General features: G+C 44.4%; 2 long non-coding RNA genes across 2 annotated transcripts; one reads left to right on the top strand and one right to left on the bottom strand.

The window, feature by feature from the left end:
* Positions 1–7,122: 7,122 nt before the first annotated feature.
* LOC106040988 (uncharacterized) lies at positions 7,123–15,954 on the bottom strand. The gene is made up of 3 exons (XR_007169647.2): positions 15,701–15,954; positions 10,988–11,092; positions 7,123–9,162 (listed from the first exon to the last, which is right to left on the bottom strand). It is a non-coding gene; the product is annotated as an uncharacterized lncRNA (long non-coding RNA).
* Positions 12,761–15,838, top strand: LOC106040993 (uncharacterized). Its single transcript, XR_001210220.3, has 3 exons — positions 12,761–13,081; positions 13,769–13,957; positions 14,048–15,838. It is a non-coding gene; the product is annotated as an uncharacterized lncRNA (long non-coding RNA).
* Positions 15,955–20,699: the final 4,745 nt, after the last annotated feature.

Below are 20,699 nucleotides of genomic sequence, written 5' to 3'. Positions count from 1 at the left end.
ATGGATACATCAGCATGGAAGCAGCGACAGAGCTGGCAGATCCTGAGGGCTGCATTCATGTGGGTATTTTGGCATCAGGAGGATAAGTGGCCCAATGCTGAAATATTTCAGCAGCCTGCTCAGCCCATGTTCTGGGCACGCCATCCTGCTTCCAGTCCCAGACAATCCTCAGCCTCAACAGGCATGGAAGGACTTGGGGCAAATGTATTCACAGGGCTGCTAAATTAAACTGGAGTAAATAGAGAGATGGTCCAGGGGGAAAAAAAAGTAAAAAAAGATGTCTCTCAGCTGCTGCTCTTGACTGATCAAACCATGAGCAATATCTCCCTCTACCCACCACTTGCTGCTTCAGCAAGTCCCCAGCGCAGCCACCACATCTTCATGGTCAGCTGTTCTCCTCCTCATCTGCTCGTCTTTAGTACTTTGTGGGAGGTATGAGCTGTTGAACATCCGTAGGCATCAAGTACAAACTAGTCATTGAGGTGTAGTCAATTAGGGGAAAGCCAGACCTCTCCAGGGAAGACACTGTCCCACCTCCCAGAAAGCAATGAAACCATGTGGAGGACTGCGTTTGGAGCAAGGGGTTTGCTGGATCCCTGGTGGTGTTGGTACCAAACAGCCCATCACGGGTCTGCATCCAGCTGTCCACATGGCTCTGGCAAGTGTTGCAGGATGCCAGTGCTCAGCACATGAGGGATACCAGGCCATTCTGGCAGGAACAGGGGACCCACCTGCTGTAGCCAAAGGTCGGACTGATCTGAAGATGTGGCTCCCAGGAAACAAGTGATCACGTTGTGTTCATACAGGTGTTGAAAAACCCAGGCAAGTTTTCAATGTGTCCATGAAGCAGCTCAACCACAGCACCAGCCATGTCTGTGCAAATAAACAAAGCTGTTGGGAGGCCAGTGGAATCAAAAACACTTTAAAATGTCAGTTCACCATTTTACATGGGCAATCCTCTGCCACTGCTGCACAGTTGGTGCCCTGTCTCCCATTCATGGGGTGCAGCCAGGCATAGCCAGATCAGGACGGGGTTTTGATGCTAAGGACACTTGGTCACAGGGGAGCTGGACTGAAACCACTTCCTCATTTCACACAGGCTGTTGAGCAGCCATCAGCTGGTAATGACTTTCATCTCTATTGGCCTGGACAAGACTGGAGCCTGGCAATGAAATGCTCCGTAGCCCATGGCTAAACCTCTTTCCCATCCCCTCTCTTTATTGCATGCATTTCACCATAAAGTCCTAAATAGCTCCCATCCACAACTCCATACGTTAAGACGCACTTTGTGTTCAAACAGAAGGAACTGGTGAGACATGTTGCGGTCTCTTCAAATCTCAAATATTTACATGTTCTGGAGTACATGAGTGATTTCTGTGAGACTTTTAAATATTTACAACGTTTAGCATCCTCTGTGACAATCTGTGTGACCTCTCCGTGACTTTTTCCAGACCTTGCTGATAAAAATTAATTAGTTTTCTGCATTTCATATAAATCCAATTACACTCACCTCATTCCCCACTTATGATAATTTTGCTGTGTGAAACTTGACTTAAAATGACTGCCTCATAGTATTTAAAATTAGTTGCTTACTGCCTTAAAATGTAGTTGTTCACCCATGTTTCCATCACTGATGCTGCAAGTGAAGAACAAACTTGCAATATAAATGGGCTGTGTCATTTATGTTGCATTAAGGCCTAATTGAAGACTATGAGGACCCTTCTCCATTAGGTGTTACAAGATGGCCTAGTGAGAGCTAGGCAGTGCCCTGAAGCACTTACAGTCTACAATGGATAAATGCTGCCTTATTAATACTATTTTGCAGAGGAGAATTAAGAGATTAATTATGTTTTTGCCAGTCCTGAGCATCCTAAAATCATGAATCAGTTAATTCTACCCTTTCAATTATGAGTGAATTAAAAATCACAGAATGCTTTTGGTTCTCCATAGTATGTCTGCAGTTATTTTTTCATTTGCCTACTATCCTCCTAACCTTCATTTACAGTTACATTTCAAGCATTTTGTGCAACGACAATGACTAAAAAAATTACAGAAATGAAAGCTGGGACATTCACTTGACTCCAGATGATGGGACTTCAAACAGAGTGATAAATATGTAAAGACTCGGCAGCATAATAAATAACTTGCCTATGATTATGAAAAGAACTAGAGTGAAACCTGTGTCTCCTGTTACAATGCCAGTACAGTGTCTTCTTATTCAATGCCTAAATCTTTCATTGTGAGGAAAACTTAGAAAAATCTGTCCCCCTCCCCATTCCTTTTATTCCTTGGCTATAAGCACAGCTATAACTTTTATCATCAGCGTCTAAGACAAGACAGCAGAATCTCTTCCACTGCACAGACCCAACTCTCTCTCTCCAAAAGGAGACTGTCCCTCAGATAAACATACTGGCACTACTGCAAATCCCCACAGGGAAATTCTGGTAGAGCCGAAGGAACAACACCACGGCTGAATTTATCCCTTCAGCTTGTGACTGAGATCTCTTCACTTCAAATTCAGTACAAAGAAGGAAATTCTAATTTCCTTCTATTTTTGATTAAGGATTCTTAATGCTGAATGGCATATGGCTTCATCAAAGAGGCTCTTCTGCCACTTTTTGGGTAAACAAACAACAGTCACAAACACTCTTCTAGAAGCTGGTGTTTGGAGCAGGCATAAAAAAGAGTTTCCTGCTTACACAGCTTCCTTTGCAGCATTACAATTACTTCCCCATTGCTGTTAATGACTCTAAATGATATGTTTTGCTGCAGCTCATTAGTATGGAACAGCAGTGCTGTCCATTGGGAGGTCACTGTTACGCAGCCTCCTCCCTTTACAGGCTTGATTACAGCTTGGTACAGAATACCAGCATCAAAACTATCGAATGCTCCAACACAGGCAGAGGTATTAATCCAGCACAGCCAGGTCACTACTCCCTAATGTGAATTGCTTTGACCACTGTTGATTTAAGAGCAGACCACTGCACTGAGAAGCAGCCAGTGAACCTTCAGGAACAGGAGCCCTCGCCCAAAGTCAGTCTCTTCTCATTGAAGTGGCTGCATCCTCCTCCTTCCCTTACATCTAGCAAATTAGAATAAAGTTTCTCCCTGCCTGTTAATGTTTTCCAGTTCTTAAAGATCTGACATGTTTGAAGATAAAAGTCCTATTGAGATGAAAGACCCATTACATGACAAGTGGTATCTACAGAAGAAGAAATCAAGAATTGAGGTTTTGGGGGGTTCTTGCTAACAGCCTAAAGAAAGGGTGTGCACTGACTGCAAAGCACTGAATTTTCTTATTATTTATAATTTATCCTGGTTCCTCAACCAGGAAGTCCCCATCACAGGTCTGGACTTCGTTGTGCAGGCTGCTGTGCAGACAAACAAATGTATGCCGGGGCAGTCTGTACAGAAGGGAGCAGAGATGGCACCAGTCGGGCTGGTGGATCCGCGTGGAAACAGCCTGCCCATACCAGCACATGTGATGCTTGTTCCAGCATTGTTCCTGTGGGTTCTGGGGATCAAGCTCTTGGCAAACTGAAGGGGAAGGGCTGCATTAGAGCTTTAATTTCAGTATGGCTAGTGCTTTGCTCCATGCTGTGATGACTACTCTGTCATATACAGTGAAGGCAAGCAATAATCTGGTTTTATATTTTTATTTTGCATCCCTTCTCTGCCACTAACATGACTACTGTCATAAATAATTTCCATTTAAAAAGCTTTTTGCTAAATATTCAAAATCTGAACTGTTCTAGCCCACAAATAAATTTATTTTGGCTCTGAAATGTTGCTGCAATGTACCATGGGAGCTTCTGATTTCCCTTCCTAGTCCCCCTTTGGACTGGCTCCAGTTACCATGAGATGCCTGGAGGAAAGACTGACTTTGGGAGGGCAGCATTGACTGCTCTCAGGGCTCTGAGTGCACCAGAGAGGTCTGCAGCCTCTTCCCCGGTGCTGGCATTTTGGCTGCCTGTGCTTGATGCTGGTTCTGGTATGACGCAGCTTGAAGCTGGGATCAGACTGCTGGGAAGCAGGTATGTGGGTACCCCTCTGTTTCTGTCTGCAAGTCCTGAACCACTTTTTCCTCTAATCATGTAAAAATATTTGCTGTTGAAGGTATCCGATATCACTTTCAGAACAATCACTTCAAATTAAGATCAAGTCCAAATTAAACTGGGGCTGATAAAATTACATCATCATATAAATCAGCTCCAGCATGATCAGTACCTCATTGCTCTATCCTCTTTCTAGGCTATTCATGCTCCCCATGGCCATGCCTATCTTTGCACAAGACACTTAGGCTCAGACCTAGCAGCCATTGCCTGACCTGAGCTATTGATATTGGTGTGGCAGTGCTTGGTGGTGGTCAGAGTGCTGAGGGTAGCGCTGAGCCCACCAGGACATGAACCCATTGGAGACCAGCTCAGTACACACTGGCCTCCCCCCTCCTCCCCATGCAGAGCCCTCACCTTGGGGGTACCTCAGCACCATGCATGTATGCAGACAGACAGATGCTCAACCATATTAAGTCAGCCACCAAATGATGGACAGGGAAATGTCAAGAGCACATGAGGAAGGATGGGGCATTCCTCACTACTTCTGCACTAGCTGAAATACAAGGACACGGGATAGCTGATTGCCTCAGGCCATCTGGGATCAAGCAGCAGACTGGAAGCCCACCAGACTATCATCAGGGACAGGCCCCTTGGAACCAGCTAGAACTCTTGCCAGCTTTCACAGGATGGGTCTATCCACATCAACGTCCTCCAGCAACACCATATCTACTCCACCTTTACTTCCAGCCCTCAGGATGGGTCCCCAGCAGCAGCACAAGTTGTAGCATCCTTCCTCCAGCCACTGCCCTTGTTTCTCCCCATCTTGCTCCCTGCTGTGCCTCCACTCCTGGGAGTCCCACTGCTGCCAGTGCTGCATGCAGAAATATTGTTACTAGATTATGCTGTTTTTTGTTGTACACGGGAACTGGAAACAGGTGATGTTAAACAGTCCCTACAGGACAGGATTCTGACTAGAACCAACCTTTGTCCCTAGGAGAATGACACCCAAATTCTTCCTTCTTTCCTTTGCATCTGTATACAACATCCCTTGACAGTGGCTGTTATGGAGACAGTAGAGATGTAAAACAGTTTGCATTGCCTCTGTTGTTGAACCATCAGTGCTGCTGCTCATTCATCAGTGATAAAAAGTGGTCTGATGGACCTGGAGACAAATGCATTTCTTGAACTTACTGTGCTGGGAGGGATGCGTGTGAAATTGCATGCTCTAAGTAATGAAATGAGGTCAAGATCAAGAAAGGACCCTGCAGGGAGTGCCTCTAAATTGATCAGCTTTTCATTGGGAGGACATTTAAGTGTCAGTTCCCCAGAGGCCTCTGTATTGCATCATCCCACTCTTGCCTTTCAAGGGAGAAAAGCTTGTAGAGAACCTGCTATTTCTTTGAAAGGATCAGACATTACTTCAAAAGTGCTTTCTTAAGGGCTGCATGCTTGTATGTCAATAGCCATATAGAAAACTTCAAATTCCTCTTTTCCTCTTGACAGCCAAATCAGCTGGAGTCAAAATTAGCTGAAGAGCAGAGTCTCTTCCTCCTCTGCATTGCCACCAGCCAAGGGCTTGACCAGAGGCAGTGAGATCCTGATATAACCCAAGCTCTAAATATTTGGAACTTTCTAAATATTTGTTGCTTGACTGGTACACAAGCATGCACTGGGGACAATGATCGCATGTCCCAAAGGTGTTCATGGGCATTGAAGTCTCAAGAGCCCCAGCATGACTGCAGTTTGCTGAGTGAGGACTCAGAATAGCCCCTGTAATGTGACTAAGGCAATAGGCACAGGAGCCTTGTGGTTTCAGAGCAGGATGCTCACAACCAAAGGTGCAGTGAAGTCTCCAGTGAACATAATATGAAAGCTGTTAAAATCAAAGTATATACTGTGCAAAATTATTTTTAGCCTGTTATAGCAGACCCTGAGCAGCTGTGTCCCTTTCTTTTGTACTTGGATTAAATATATTGTTAATTAAAAAGTGCAATTACCATGGAAATACCAACTTTGAGCCATGCTCTCCTTTGCTGTGAGGACTACGTTCACAGAGAAGGACTCTGGGGTAAGAGACCCTCCAGAAATATTTAACCCAAGAATGTTTTTTCAGCCATTTAAGATTCCATGAATTGTTAATAAGCATTTAAGTGCAATAATAAAGTATGTATATATACCATTACAGAAAAAAAATCTTTGGCATTGCAAAACTGGTTGCCAGGAAAAAGTTCAGGGCCTGGTTATTTTGTGGGCAAAAAAATGACTTCAGATATGAGCTGAAAAGGGCAATTTCAAAGCAAATAGCAGAAATATACAGCAGCTCGTGTACACTAACTGTGGCATCAAAATTACAGCCATAAATAAGAGACAAAAAGGAATAGCATGGTGAGGCAGATGGATGAAACTAGGAAGGAAATTCTGCAAATTATATTTTCTTTTGCATATGGAAGTATTAAAGTTTCTGATGAGCTCTCCTCCTCCACAGATTGGCACTGTGCTCCTGTTATCCCATTAAAGTGTCTAAATAGGTTTTCAATAGATATTCTATCAATTTGGAAAATATCGTGTCTGTCTTTTCTGCTGACTGAAGTGTTGTGTTGTTAAATCTCTGGCAGGGTGGGCGGGTGAATTATACCATGCTTCACACTTTTATTAATAAAGTGGAGCGTCGCTCTTGCTCAGGGGATGAATCTTCTGTTTACACAGGGTCTTTGCTCCCCATGACAGCTGATGTCATGCATCTCCAAAGGTCTAAATGCTAACATCCTAATAAAGTGTTTTTTAAATAAGTGTAGAAGCAAACACAGTAATTGCTTGATGTTAGCTAGTGGTTTGATCTGAAATAAGAAGACTTCATGGTAAATTGTTTAGCTAAATGAGAAGTGCCATCTGCTAACAGAAGCCAGGGAGAGACCCAGCAATTAGGGCTGGCAGTGGGACGTGAGAGGAACCACCCTCTCCCCTTGTCCTGCTCAGCAGGACAGGGGCAGGGTCATGGGCAGGCATGGCTGAACATCATTTAAGCCTCTGGAAACACAGCATCCCTTCAGGGATATTGCGTCACAGGATATCACCACCCTTCTTGGTGTCCACGCTAGGGGAAATGTCAGTGTTTTCTTATACTGTCCCTGACGTTGAAGGTCTGTTCCCCTGGCCCCAAGCTTTGGTTTTTAGAGGGATCTGGAGCAGCTCAGACACCAGAACGGTCCATCTGAGTGCCTCCTGAGTGCCCACAGTGTGCTGGTGGTGGTACAGCTGCTCCCAGCAGCTGTTCTGGCTGTTTCAGGAACATCTTCATGGCCCTGTGTTGTGACTTACACTAAGGTGGTGACAACACCTGTCTGTTTTGAGAGCAAAAACTGAATATCATGCTTTCTGAAGACAGAAACTGTCTTCTGCTGCTGTGGGCCTGTGGCAACACCAGCGCAGGTCAGTGCTAGTGCTCAGAGCCATGCTGAGGTCCTGTTGGTCATGCACAAGATTACAGCCTTACAGATCTTTCCCTGCAACATCATAAACCTGTGTGTTTGGCAACACAGGGAGATATTGGTTATTAGAGGAGCACAGGCTGCCAGGAATTTAGCAGAAGATGCTCAGGCAAAACTCCCTTTGGATGCATTTAGCAGTCACGCAGTGGATTTGCACAGCTAATAAGAATAGGGGGAGGCTAAAAACCTCAGAGCCTTGGCCCATCTCCACAAATGCTCACAAAATAAACCTCAGTCAGCTCACAAGATATAAGGGCTCATTTTCACTGGTTATTTTTAACGCTCAACATTTGATGGAAATAGCTGGTAGCCAGGTATTTTCCTTTATCTGTTTATGGATTGTAGAAACCAATAAGTATGAATACGCATCAAACAGCTAAAAGGAAAATGGTTCAAAAATGCTTCTAGGTAACCTCAAGTTCAGGGTTTTTCCACAAAGATATTGTTGATAGCTCTGAAAAAATATTTTTTTCCTCTCCCACACAGTCCTACTGAAGTGCATAGGAGACTGTGTCTATGCATCATGATTTTCTCCTCTAGGAGATTCTTGACAGCCAAACTGTCTGCTGTGTTGTTCCATCTTTGCTGCCAGCACACCACAGGTACCAAGGAATCAGATTGTCAGAGAGCTGCTTGAGGAGCCCCCTGAGCCTCTGAAGCCTGCTGGTGTATCAGATCATACAACTGCCAAATTTCAAGAAATACTGTCCTCCTTTACCTGACTGAAGAAACTCTAGCTATTTATCTTCATGTCAGCTTGCCCAGTCTTCTTCCCTATAGAAGGCAGTGACAATGCTTCAGCTTCTCAGAGAAAGGCAGGAGGACTCCAGCTGGATGACACACATTGACTTTGATCGAAGATGGATGGTCAGATTCACCCACCAGCTGTGATGTTTCAAACTGGGAACAGTCATTCCTCTTTGGAGAAAACAAGCACTTCGATAACCCATCCACAGTAAATCCCTCTCACCCTTTGAATAGCGGCATCCCAGGTATTTCTCCTATATCCATAGCTGCATTACATTTGGAGCTGGTATGCATCTGAGGAGGACCAGGCATACAAAAAATGATATAAAATTTCCAAACTTCTCAACTCCCCACATTCTGTATAAACTGCTTTAAACAACACCCTTGATATTGGCTGACATATTTGAGTACAAGCATCCAGTTCAAGGGGGGTGTTTTCAAGAACAGTTTCAACAAAAACATGAAAACTTTAAGAGAAATATAGTGTCAACAAGAAGGAATACTGTAATTATATTATGGTCCTGTTACATACACTGATTATTATAACATCAAATTTATCTTGGGAGGTGCAGAACTGATTTTACAGAAAACATTTCAGTTGGGTGGTGTGGTTTCAGATCAGGTCAGCACAAAGGAAACCATCCTTGAAGTGCTGCAAGATTTAACTAAATAAACCATAGCTGATCTGGTATTAGCCAGGTCTTCCCAGGAGGTTTCACAGGAACTCCTGCTTAGAATCTTACAGAAATGTTTTCCTGCACTCCTTCAAGTTATCCTGTTGAGACATTACTCAAAGAGCAGACCCCGGACAAGGTTCACTCTGGATTCACTCACTCCATTTGTCAGCCATAATTCACTTTTGTTCTTCAGACCTGAGAAACGGAAACTGTAAATCATTATTGGTGATCTTTAGCCTATCATCAGCAAACAAGGACTAACATCCTTTGGAAGTGTCTTCTGAAAGCCACAATTACGTACTGACCTCCATATTTACTGCTCATACCCTGGTTCACTGCAGTTTTTACAAGATTGTCAGAAAAAAAATCAATAGTCATTTGCATTGAGAAACCCTTTCTCATAGCCAAAACATACAGCAGGTGTTGCATGAGCTGTATTTATGCCTGATCCTTAGTTTATTTGTTACACAGATCTTACGATGCTGCAGCATCCTGGCATGTTTAGCAGGTATCCTCACTGATGTGGCAAATTGTAGCGCATGTGTTAGGGTCAAGTAAGGCTTTGTAAACAGCCAGTTTTAGACCACTTAATTCTGCAGAGCACATACCTATACAGCACCCCCCTGGTGCCACTAGTCTCCCTTCAAATTGGCAGTGCTCCACTAATTCAGCCACATACAGGGAAAATGTTTTTTTTCTTTTTCATTCTCTTGATGAATCAAAAGCACTGCAGACACTTGGGCTTTGGGCATTCTGCAGCATATTTGGTTTTCCTGCAAACATTTAGTCAAGTTGGTTTAATAGTGCTGTTAAACTGCACAATGGGTTGCATGGTCTATTCTTCATTATAATGAAGAAAAATGCTGTATTTTTCCCCCTTCAAGTCTACAATTTGAACAAGTTGTTCCGGTTTCCCCATGCTAGTGGCCCAGATATTTATCATGTTACGGAACAGATTTGACTTTCCCCAGATTTAGCTAATTTTCTAAAAAAAAAAATTTTAAAAGTTTGCTTGCTGGGCAAGCTCCAAGACAATTCAGACTATATTTGGTACAAATCTGCAGCTACAGATAGGAGAGAGGCACAAGCATGGAGAACCCCCAGAGTAAAGGATTCAGTCAATTATTTCATGCATGCCTACAGCCTACATGCCTACAGGAGGCACAGCACATCTTGTCTCTTGACAACAGGGTTTCTACAGATTGAAGCGGGGCTGTTGCAATGCATGTGGAGTGAGAAGAGGCAACAGGCACATTGGACCACAAGAAAACATCCCACTTTCAAGTGCCAGCTTCTCATCTCCAAGTAGGAGCTGGCCCAAACCCAGCAGCTTCCTTGGAGGTTGTTTCTGGTTTGGTCTCCATTGTACAAGGAATTATGAGGTCTTTTCCTCATCATCTGACAGCCATCACACACATCTGACTGCATACAGTCAGATAAAACCTACAGCTATGTAGGGTTTCTCTAGCTGGTTATCCTGTGGAGATTTCAAAGGAGCTCCCAGACTACCTAAATGCTCCATCCACCCTGCTCCTGCTTAGATCACTGTCACCTTTTCTGAAAGACAATCCCATATACGTTTCCAAACTAAGTAAAAAATTCCTTTCAACCTAGTGCAAAAGAGGTGCCATTTCTTGGGATTCTTCTGTCGTTCCTGCTTTGGCTGGGAGTAGAGGCAATGACAGTGTACGCGACTTGGATTAAAGTTGCTATTTTTATGAAGGAAATGCTTGGTGTTTCAGTAATTTTAAGGTGGAGTCTATCTATCAATGCTATCCTGTCTCATAGGAGGCTGTCAGAGTGAACTCTGCATATTGATTTTAAGACTTTTGGAAAGAAAATCATCATTTGTGCTCATGCTTTGACCTGCTTCCTGTGCCGCACTCCACTGCCTTTTCCAGTGTATAAAGAGGTTGCAAAAACATCCCAGGAAGATAAAGTTCATGGTCTCAAACCCTCAGTTTGAAACTATAAAGTACTATTTGCTCTCTGATACCATGAATAGTCTTCCCAGACTCACATAATTTGGGTTCAGGTTCATGAAATTTGTCACAATACATCTAGTGGGTTAGTGAAGTCTGTTTTCTCTTTTAGAATTCACCTCTTCACTTTCTTGTGAATTCTGCTGGATTAATGAAACAGACAGTGAATGAAACAGACATTTTATCAGATCAATTATCATATCTAACAATCTGGGAGGAAAAAGGAGTGAAAAATAATGGATTAGTCAGTGAGGGATATTGGGGAAGACATATTGAACCGAGTAATTTTCAACTTATTGCAAATATGGGGTAACAAATTAATAAGAAAGCTGAATTTGGGTAATAACCATCACACTGCTGAGATGAATTGTCTTATGCACATTGCATATATCTGTAATGTAATGTAATGAGCTGGACAGGAAAATTCTGAAAAAAGTCTTGAGGGATTTAAATATTAGCAATCAGTGGTGCTTCTGTCTCGCCTCCATAGCTATTAGAAATAATATGTTCATTTACTTCTAGAGTACCTGCCCCTCCTCTTCCCAGAAGGGTAGCCTCACTCTTCCAGGAGTCGAAAGCCCCAGAATCCAAGCTGAGTTTCCAGACGGCCTTGGTGTCCTTGCAGGGACTCCAGTTTGGTGCACAGCCCTTGGGCATCCATCCCACCATGGGGGGGTCAGACTCTGAGAGGTCAGTCCCCAGCTGTGAAACCGGGGTGAGGATTTCTCAACATCTGGTATTTTGCAGAGAGGTTTGTAAGAAAGCATTTTATTGCACAGTACTGGAGAATATAGGTCCGTGCGTTATCATTACAACCATTTCTCTGAATTTGATGCAGAGACAGATTTGCTAGCCTTTGAACTCTCCTTTGTTTCAAGCACTCCAGGCACGGATGGGACTTGGTTATCTTCTAAAGAATTTTTGTCAAAAATTAAAGAAACTAAACCTAATAAAAATATTAATAGCAAGGTTTTATTTATAAGCCATATCTGACCTTTCACTGACATCAGTTACTGTTTCATTGACGTTGAAATAACAGGTAAGTCTTGTACTTTTGAAGTAAAATGTTGATCAAGCTGCCTTGTGGGTGTGATGCCAGCCAGAACAGAGCAGTGAGCACAGACACTTGCTAACCCCTAATTATAATATCTCACATTGGCAAGAGGCTGTCCTGACACATTGCGAGACACATTCTAGTTTCATGAGAAGTGCTGAAACTTTGATCTATTTGCAAGGGGTCATTTGCATCAGAAATGTCCAGGCTGAATGTTGCTCCTTTCTCATCTCTTCTTTACCATACACGCTCTCTTGCCTGGCTAATAGCAATACTGAGAGCTCCAAACACTCAGAAATCATGGTTCAGGTCTAAAAAGCATGAGGATAATATTCTGAAAATCGTGGTACTTTAAAAAAAATAGTACAAATGGGGAGTTCTTGTATTTGCTGTCTGGGGTCCAGCAGGATTAAGGTGACTAACGTGCACTTATTTGCATTAAGAGACACAGACCTTAATCACCAAAATCTTGTCGGCTAGCAGCTTGCTTTTCTGAGAAATTCATGCCTCCTGACAGGGATTGTTCAAAACCACAAAATTCTGATTGCAGAAAGCCTTAGCACCTGCATGAGAGATGGCCCAGCTTCTCACTTGGAGAAGTCTCATGAGGAACATGGTTGCTACTTCTGTATTGTCATCTGACCAGCAACAGGTGGGCACCCATGCTATAGTTGATGGAAAATCCAGTGATGCAGTAGTGGGGGATTATATAGCCCAAAGGGGTTTTCCCTCTGCTCCCTGGTCAATGTCTTGTTAACCCCGCCCCCCTGTGGAGCATCAACATCCAAGTGATATGTCACCTGTGGGTGAATCAGCCACAGACAACTGCTTCCTTTTTGCCCTCTGAGATAGGAGATATGTATCTTGTGTCTCTCCACACTTAAATGCTGTATGTAAGGCTACAAAGTCTGGCCAGTCTTGCAGGACTGGTGCTCCTACCATCCTGCATATAGGTCAAAGCCAAACCGTGGGAAGTTGTGAAGAATGCTTGGTTGTCAGACGAATGAGAACGTGGACACTCAGCACAGCCATCGCTGACCTTCTGATGCCTCGCTGCCTGGTGCATTCAGCAATTCTGGTAAGCTTTTTGTCCTTGGAGATGTACGTACAAGCCCTGAGTCACTCCAACTCACTGTGTGCAAAACACTGAACAGCAGAAGATGACTCTCTTGGTCACTACTGAGCCAGGTCAGATAAGGATCAATGATAAGCGTATGTATAATTTGCATGATAATCTCCTATTACTACCTTATATACATCCTATGTGGATGGACATCTTAAGAAAGTCCAGTTGGTGTCGTAGGCCCAGCTTTTATTTAAGAGGGTTTTCCAGGCTATCCAAAACCAATACAGGATATCAGGTTTTGTGCAGTGGGTAATTCTTTTGTCTCTAGAAGGTACAGGTCACAGGTGCAGTCCCTTTGCTCTTCCTAGAATAACTGTGTGGTAGAAGAGCTGCTACAGGTCCTCAGTTCCCACACTTCCAGGGCAATACAGTACATGAGACAGGCATCCAGGTACGAGCTGATGTGTCTAGACTGTTTTTTCAAACCTGCATCTCCCTACATGCGATCTCAGCATGCAGCTGGGAAATCTCATGGTCCCTGTGACAGTCTTTCAAATGGGCACATAGCAATTCTGTGCCAACAGCTTGAGCCTGGAGGAAACCTGGCCCTGCTCAGAGGGGTAACTGCTTCCTCTGCTTCATCTGAGACAGCAGCTCTAACATTAGTAGCATTAACTATTCACTTGCTGATCATTTCAGCTTGTCAAAATAAGGAAATGACTGTAGTGAAGCCCTCGGAAAGGGTACAAGACGCCTGTTGCTTTGGGGAAGGACATCGATTGACAAAGAGAAAGGAAAACAACAGAAAAGCAACACAGCAAGGATGGTGAAGAAGCAAAGGGTAGAAACACAACAGGCCTGCAGCAAGGCAGATTCTGAATAGAACAGGTCAGAGGGGATTTTTTTTCTTCCTTGCACAAAGTTTTGACTTTCCATAGAAGGCAGAAAATCTCAAAAGAGGAATTTTGTTTTTAACAGCTGACAACAAAAATCACTTGAAAAAAATAGTCTGAGAAAAGGAAGAAAACAGCTGAGGAACAGCTGTTTCTCTGGGAAACAAAACCACCATCAAGGAAAACATACATGTCTTAGAAACTAGTGGAGGAGTCTGCTGGAGCCTGCCTTCTCCTGGTGGGCAGGAGAGAGAGGAGCTCTTCTGAGCCCCTCGCTGAGCAGCTTCCAAGCACCAGCTCATTGCTCAGCCACTGCTGGCTGCCCGAGCCCCAGCTCCTGCTAGCTTGCAGGGGCATCGCTGAACACAGCCGAGGCTTTACAGGGGATTGTACAAGCAGACTCATTAAGCAAGAGAAGCTTTAGGCAGGAGAACAAGAGAAGAGAAGTTTCAGAGCAGGGAAAACTTCTGTGCTGTGAAGCTGCCCCAGGGTGGGAGAGGGAAGACGAGAGGATCAAGTTCGGGAGAAAGCTGCGAAGGGCAGAGGAAGGTCCTGGGCCACCCCAGAGAGCCTCCTGCCAACCCAAGAGATGCTCCAGAGTGCTTAGATAGAAAATAAAATAATAATAAAAGCAACAGAACAATGAAAGCCATGCCAGATTTTATGTGAGCCAGGCACTTGGTGCACTGTCACCTGGAAGAAGGCATCGGTCAGATGGTGCGTGCTGCCTGTGTTTGCTGGCACATGCCCCAGGAAAACAGCAGGACCTACACATCTGATGTTTTGGGAGAGGGTGGGCTTTGACACTACTACCCAAGAACAGCAGATACTCCCTGCTGTCAGGGAGGGCTCTGGCAGAAGAACTGCGCCCAGGAGGGCACCGGAATGCAGTGCTGACCTCTGTCCAAGCTGCAGGGGCTCCAAGTGCTGCAGCCTCGAGGTGCAGGAGCCAATGCAAGAATCTCATATGTGAGGGGACAAAGAGTTTTTTCTTCCACAGCAGTAGATACGTCTTACTAAATTCATAACATGTAGCTGTAGCCCTGAAAAAAATCAGCTCAAGTTGTGCCTGAATATTCTCTGTGCTGCAGAATTTAAAGTGGTGGCTGGGAACAGTTCCTTAATGCACTCGGGGCAAGACATTAAAAGCAGAGGTCAGAGGCAGAAGCCAGTAGTGCTACTATGACTTGTTTATCATCTATAATTGTATTAGGCCAACGTAGATGTGCACAAAATCTCAAGAAGTGCTGTCAGAGATGAAGGAACAAAGCAGACTGACAGACTTGCTGCAACACACTGCAAGCTCAATCAATTTTTGGCTGAACAAAACACCTGTAAAGCTAGTTTTTGAAGTTTTTCCATAGCAAGTACAGAATCATGAAAGGTAGTGCAGAAGGTGCTAGTGTAAACTCAGCTCAAATCCAGACCACAGCCTGGGTTAGCCTGAGTTAGACCTAAGCTAAAGGAGATTACAAGGACGTCTGAGAAAGCAAACTCCTCATTATGGTGAGTTATTAAAAGGTCTTGATTCATTTAATACAGTAAAATGAAGGCTGAGAGGAGTCAGCTACTGTCTATATATATATCGAGGAAAAAGGAAAAACAAATACACAGAATAAGGAAAAAAGTAACATACTTGAGCTAAAGTCAATATTCCATTAAAAAAGTCAACATAAATAAATAAATAAAAGTAACAACTTAATTTATTTTAATTAGATATGAGAAGATAGGTCCTTACCATCTTAATAGTGATGGGAGTCTCTGTAACTAAAACCTCTGAGAGCTGAATAGCAGAGAAACATCCAGAGAAGAGCAGAAAGGCATCCATTAAAGTAGGTGGTGGGTGAGGAACCAGCCTATAAAACCTCACACCCCCCCAGCAGCTGGAGAAAATATGGTGGTAGCTGTTAAAGGCAAGGTGCTTGTTAATAGCCTCATAGAAAAGTAAGAGAAAGTGTAGGCAGTTTGTTTTTACTTTATGTTAAAAAACAAAACAAAACATTTTTTTCACTGCTGTTTATTTTTCTTTTTCCCTGCCTAAATCACATGCCAGCATTCCGTTAGAGCTGTTTTGTTGCTGCATATCTAAATTTATTTTTCCTAGCCACAGCCCCAGTAGTAGGAGCTTGAGGAAACTGGGTCTAATAGAGCCTGCAGATAAAGCTTTTCTTTTCACATGGCTGTTTCCTATTTTCAGCAGCTAGGCGATGCTAACTTCAGTGCACTTCAGCAGCTTCATTCTTTGCTGCAGTACAGGTAGCTGAGGTAACACTTTCGGGGTGTCCCCAAAGCCCAGCTGTGCACTCATCTTACCCCACAGAAGTTGTCCTTCTGCTGTCAGCCCCTGCCTGTGACTGCTCCCAGACCGTCTCCTGTACCACTCTGTTGAGCAGCATAGATTCTGTGACAATCCAGTAACTTAATTATACGGCTTTCAGCAACTCAGAGATGGATCAGCCTTAGTTTAAATAGTGTGTAAGCAATAAAACCTTAAATAACAGGCATACAAAAAAACTAAACAAAAACAAGTGAAACAAAAAAAATGTTGGCTGTATTACTTCTGCAGTATGCCCTACAGTGTAAAGCACTGTCTGGGGGAAATCAGGCAATGCTATAATTAGATTTTATCATAATGCATTTGAAGAAGAAAGATGAAATGTGGTCACAAAGAAGCAATAAGTCTGGCACAAAACCTCACCTTTAAGTCTGGTTTTCAATCTTCAGTAAATTGGCCTCATATAGTTTCCTTGTATGTGTTTTCATTTTTCTTAAGCTTTTAAGAGCTGCAAAGCAGACATTCCATCTTATGGCATCATCTTTGATCTCCTTGGCGTTCATTAATGGACTAGGGCTGGCCGGATGCCTTGCCTGGCTATGTGCCACAGGGGCTTAGAGGAAGGCACAACCCCACGGCAGCGCCAGGCGTTCAGCCCGCTCTGTGGGGTGGCTCCAAGGCTGCAGTCCTCTGAGACCCAGTGACCCGGCCTGCTTTTCTGCCATGCAGTCTGGCTTTTGTGGCTCACAGGAAAACTTAGTCTGGAAGAGCCACTTGGAGGTCTCTGGCCCAAAACTGAGCTGAACGGTGGCCACATACACCAGGTTTTTGAGGGCCTTATTTTGTGAGTCTGTCTGAGGACGAACACTTAATATTGGGCCCCTGCTCTAGTATTTAATTAATCTCATGGGAAAACACTTTCAGGGTTAAAAAAATGTGTCTGTGGTTCAGTTGTTGCTGGAGGGCAAGTTATAAATGACGTGTGGAATCAGATACAGGTTCTGCCTGCTGGCTTGCACTGGTACCTGCTGGGGGCTGGTACAGCTTTTGATGGCCTTTATTCACCTCCATTGCTGCTCACTGCAGTCATAAAATGGGTGGGCAGAAGGGCCACTGGCAGCAGCAGGCAGGTTCCTCCTACCTGAAACAAATAGTCACAAGCAGGTCAAAGCTTCAGAGCTTGCCTTAGGCCAGCATTGCCTGCACAGGAGATGGGCTGCAGGACACGGAGCTGTTCCCACCACTGGAGACGCCAGGAATAGCTGCTCAGTGAGAAGTATTGACACACATACCTGCACCATACTTGTTTGCAAGCACAAAGGCAAAGAGACAAAAGCCTCGCATCTGCTCATCCCTCGTTACTTCTTCCTCCCTTTGGGTTGGCTTCTGACCCCTATGCTGTGCGGCCAGGCAGCTGCCCCAGCCTGGACCCAGCAGGGCAAGCCTGAGATAGTCTGGAGAGGTGGGGCAGGGGGCTGAGGGGTGCATGGGGACCCCTCGCCCTGCCTGGGGGAGCCCGAAGGCTTTCATGCCAGCAGTGCCATGACACCTGCAATCACAGCCTCAGTCTGGTTCCTGCACCAGCAACGGAACATGAGCCAAGTGCTCCTTCCCAGCTCGTTTTGCAGGGTGTTGCTGTAGCCCTTTTCATGTTGATCTGGAGGAATAATGAAACACAGCAACAATTCCCAATTGTATTGCCTCCTTGGAGGGCTGAAGGGTGAGGCTGCGAGCTCAGACTGCATATTCAGTGGAGCAGAGGGACCCTGTACTGGGTCAGAAGTGTCCCTTTGTGTCACCCAGGCCTGATCTGGAACTCTCTACCATGAAGAGAGAAGATGGTGCTAAACACCTCATCTAATAGAACATCTGCCATGTACCTTCCTACAACTTTCATTTATAGTTATCTGTAATACAAGGTTATGTTCCCTGAGATCCTGGGAGCAGAAAGCCCATCCTTCACTATTATTCTGCACAGATTGTCTTGATGGCTTGGTAAGTGAATTATGTAGGAGACATTATACTGTGAAGAGCTGACCTTGTCCTTAACCTCAGCACATTCTTCAATTAATGCCCTGCAAGATAAATTAATTCTATTAATCCATACAGGCCTCTGAGAAGTTGAATTTGGATTTTTGCATTTCTCACTAAACCAACTTCTCCCTTTCCCTTCCTAATGATCCTTTGCTTACAATCAATAGATAAAGGCTCGGTGATATTTGAAAGCAAAAATACACAGTGCTTACTGTACTTACAGTCTGCTTGCCCCCTGCAACCCAACTGTGAAGGAGCTGAGAAGATGCTGAGAAGCTGATATGTATTTTTCTGGTCCCAACAGACCTTGCAGCTTTTCCTTACATGATTGGTGCTACAAAAGGCAAGCAGCCTTATCACAAGCAACAGTCACCCCAGAGCCAGCAGTCTGCAGTAACAGCCCTGATTTGCTTACACCACTGTAGCTGTAAGCAACGTGTTCTGCAGTCACACATGAGTGCAAATGGAAAGGGTGGCCCTATAGTGAGCTTTTTTGGGAACATGCAGAGGTCCATGTTCTGGGAGGCTTCCATGAAAGTTTCTGCCAGGGTGAGCTCCTTGCAGTGTAATCCCCAGTCAATGCACAAGAATCTCTAAGCACAGCTGTGTCAGTGCAGCTTGTCAGGAGCATGCAGAGATAGCAATGTATTTGGGATCTCCTCCAAAAGATGTAGCACTGTTTGTCCTGGAGGGTGCTGGAGGGTCTGAGTGCATCAGGATGGAGGTGGAAATGTGCCAGGTTCAGTGCACTAGAGAAAGACCTTGGACTGGAAAAGGGACTGGAAAAGAAATTTTGTATTATGCCAACAAGAGGCAGCTTCGTGGATGCCTTCCTATGCCTGCTACCTCCTGACCCTCCAACACTTCTGAAGACCAACCCAGTGTCTCACTAGACCGTGTCTGCAGCTCTAAGCAGCTCTGGGAGCGCTGCTTCCCTTGGGTTTTCTTGCTGTGACGTGAGCACAGTCAGGCAGTGCAGTCAGGAGCTAGGAAAGAGAAGTAAACAACTCTGGGAATTTGTTTGGACTGCCTCTCATTCTAGCAAAGCACCAGAGTCTGTGGGAAGGGAGACCAAATTTCACCTGGAGCCCCTTGCCCACTGGTCCCATGGCAAACAAGTCCCTGTGCTGCATTTTGGCTCCTCAGCCATCCTTCAGACAGGGCAGGGCATGGACCTTGGAGAAAATGTGGCTGGCTGACCACAAGGCAGGTGTCCAGCAGGGCTCTCCTGGGCTGCACTTCCCAGGTGCAGATGCAGCGTTCATGGTCGATGTCTTAACCACAAGGACCTCGAGAATGCTTCAGTGTTGCTTGAGTATCACTACCAGTAACATGCTGAGCGCTTATCCATCAAGTAACCTAGGTGTTTTGGTTTATTTTATTATGTTTTATGGGTTAGATATGGCAGCTGACAGTATCTAGGATATGTCAGTGATGATGAAGGAGACCATTTCTTATGGCATAATAATGATGATTAAGGATGGGATTTCTCCAAAGCAATCAGGGAAGTCAATGAGAGTCAATAAGAAGTGGGTGCCTCATTTCCTTAAGGTGCTTTTGAAAATCCTAGCCTAAAACATTGATATTTCATGTGGACAAATTAAAGTCTGTGTGGGGGAAGTCTCAAATCCTTTTTGAAAAATGATATGCACATAGTAATTGGAACAGATTAAATACGAATATCTGCAGCAGCTTAACCTTTTATTCTCCTTATTTAAATAAAGCACTGGATGTTTTAGTCATAAACAACTGTAAACTACAGCTAATAGGGGGCCAGATCCAGACATGTCAGCTGGCTCAGCTGCCCAGACACGAGCAGGACAATTCTGATCCAACCCAGCCAGAGATCAGAGGTTAAGTATAAGATGTAACCAGAGCAGTATTATCAAGTTGCAAATACATTCAGAGAAGTGCTGGCTATTCAGTGCTCAGCATACATAATGTCTCCGTAGGCAGCCAACATTCAGACTAGAAATAGGGCCATGGCTGTGTGCAGTGAGGCTAATTAACTGGAGCAACTTAACTTAGGAAGGCAAGAAGTTCTCAGTGGTATGAAATTTCCAGACTGGGATAGGAAACCATTGGAAAGAAAGAATCTAGAGCAAACAAACAGGGATCTAAGTGCAGTGATCATGGGGAAACCCTGTTCTGAGTGAAAGAGGAGGTTGGATTTGATGGCCAAAATGGGCTGGGTGTAGATGCTGTGCTGCTGCTTCTGAACAGGCAACAACAGCAGCCTGGCTTCTCAGGGTGCATGCGGATTTTCCCTTTCCTCTGCAATCACTCGGGCTCACTGATCACATATCACATGTCTCATTTTGTTTCATGTCTGATGAAACTCTAGGTCTCAATAGGAAGCCTTATGGGAAAAGCTGTGTTTCACCTGGTGTCACACCAGAACTATTACAGCCAGCTGGTTTCATCTGCT

Source organism: Anser cygnoides, chromosome 16 (assembly GCF_040182565.1).
Source record: "Anser cygnoides isolate HZ-2024a breed goose chromosome 16, Taihu_goose_T2T_genome, whole genome shotgun sequence".
Taxonomy (NCBI): Eukaryota; Metazoa; Chordata; class Aves; order Anseriformes; family Anatidae; genus Anser; species Anser cygnoides.
The sequence above is the reverse complement of the archived record's forward strand: the minus strand, read 5'-3'. Positions and strand labels throughout refer to the sequence as shown.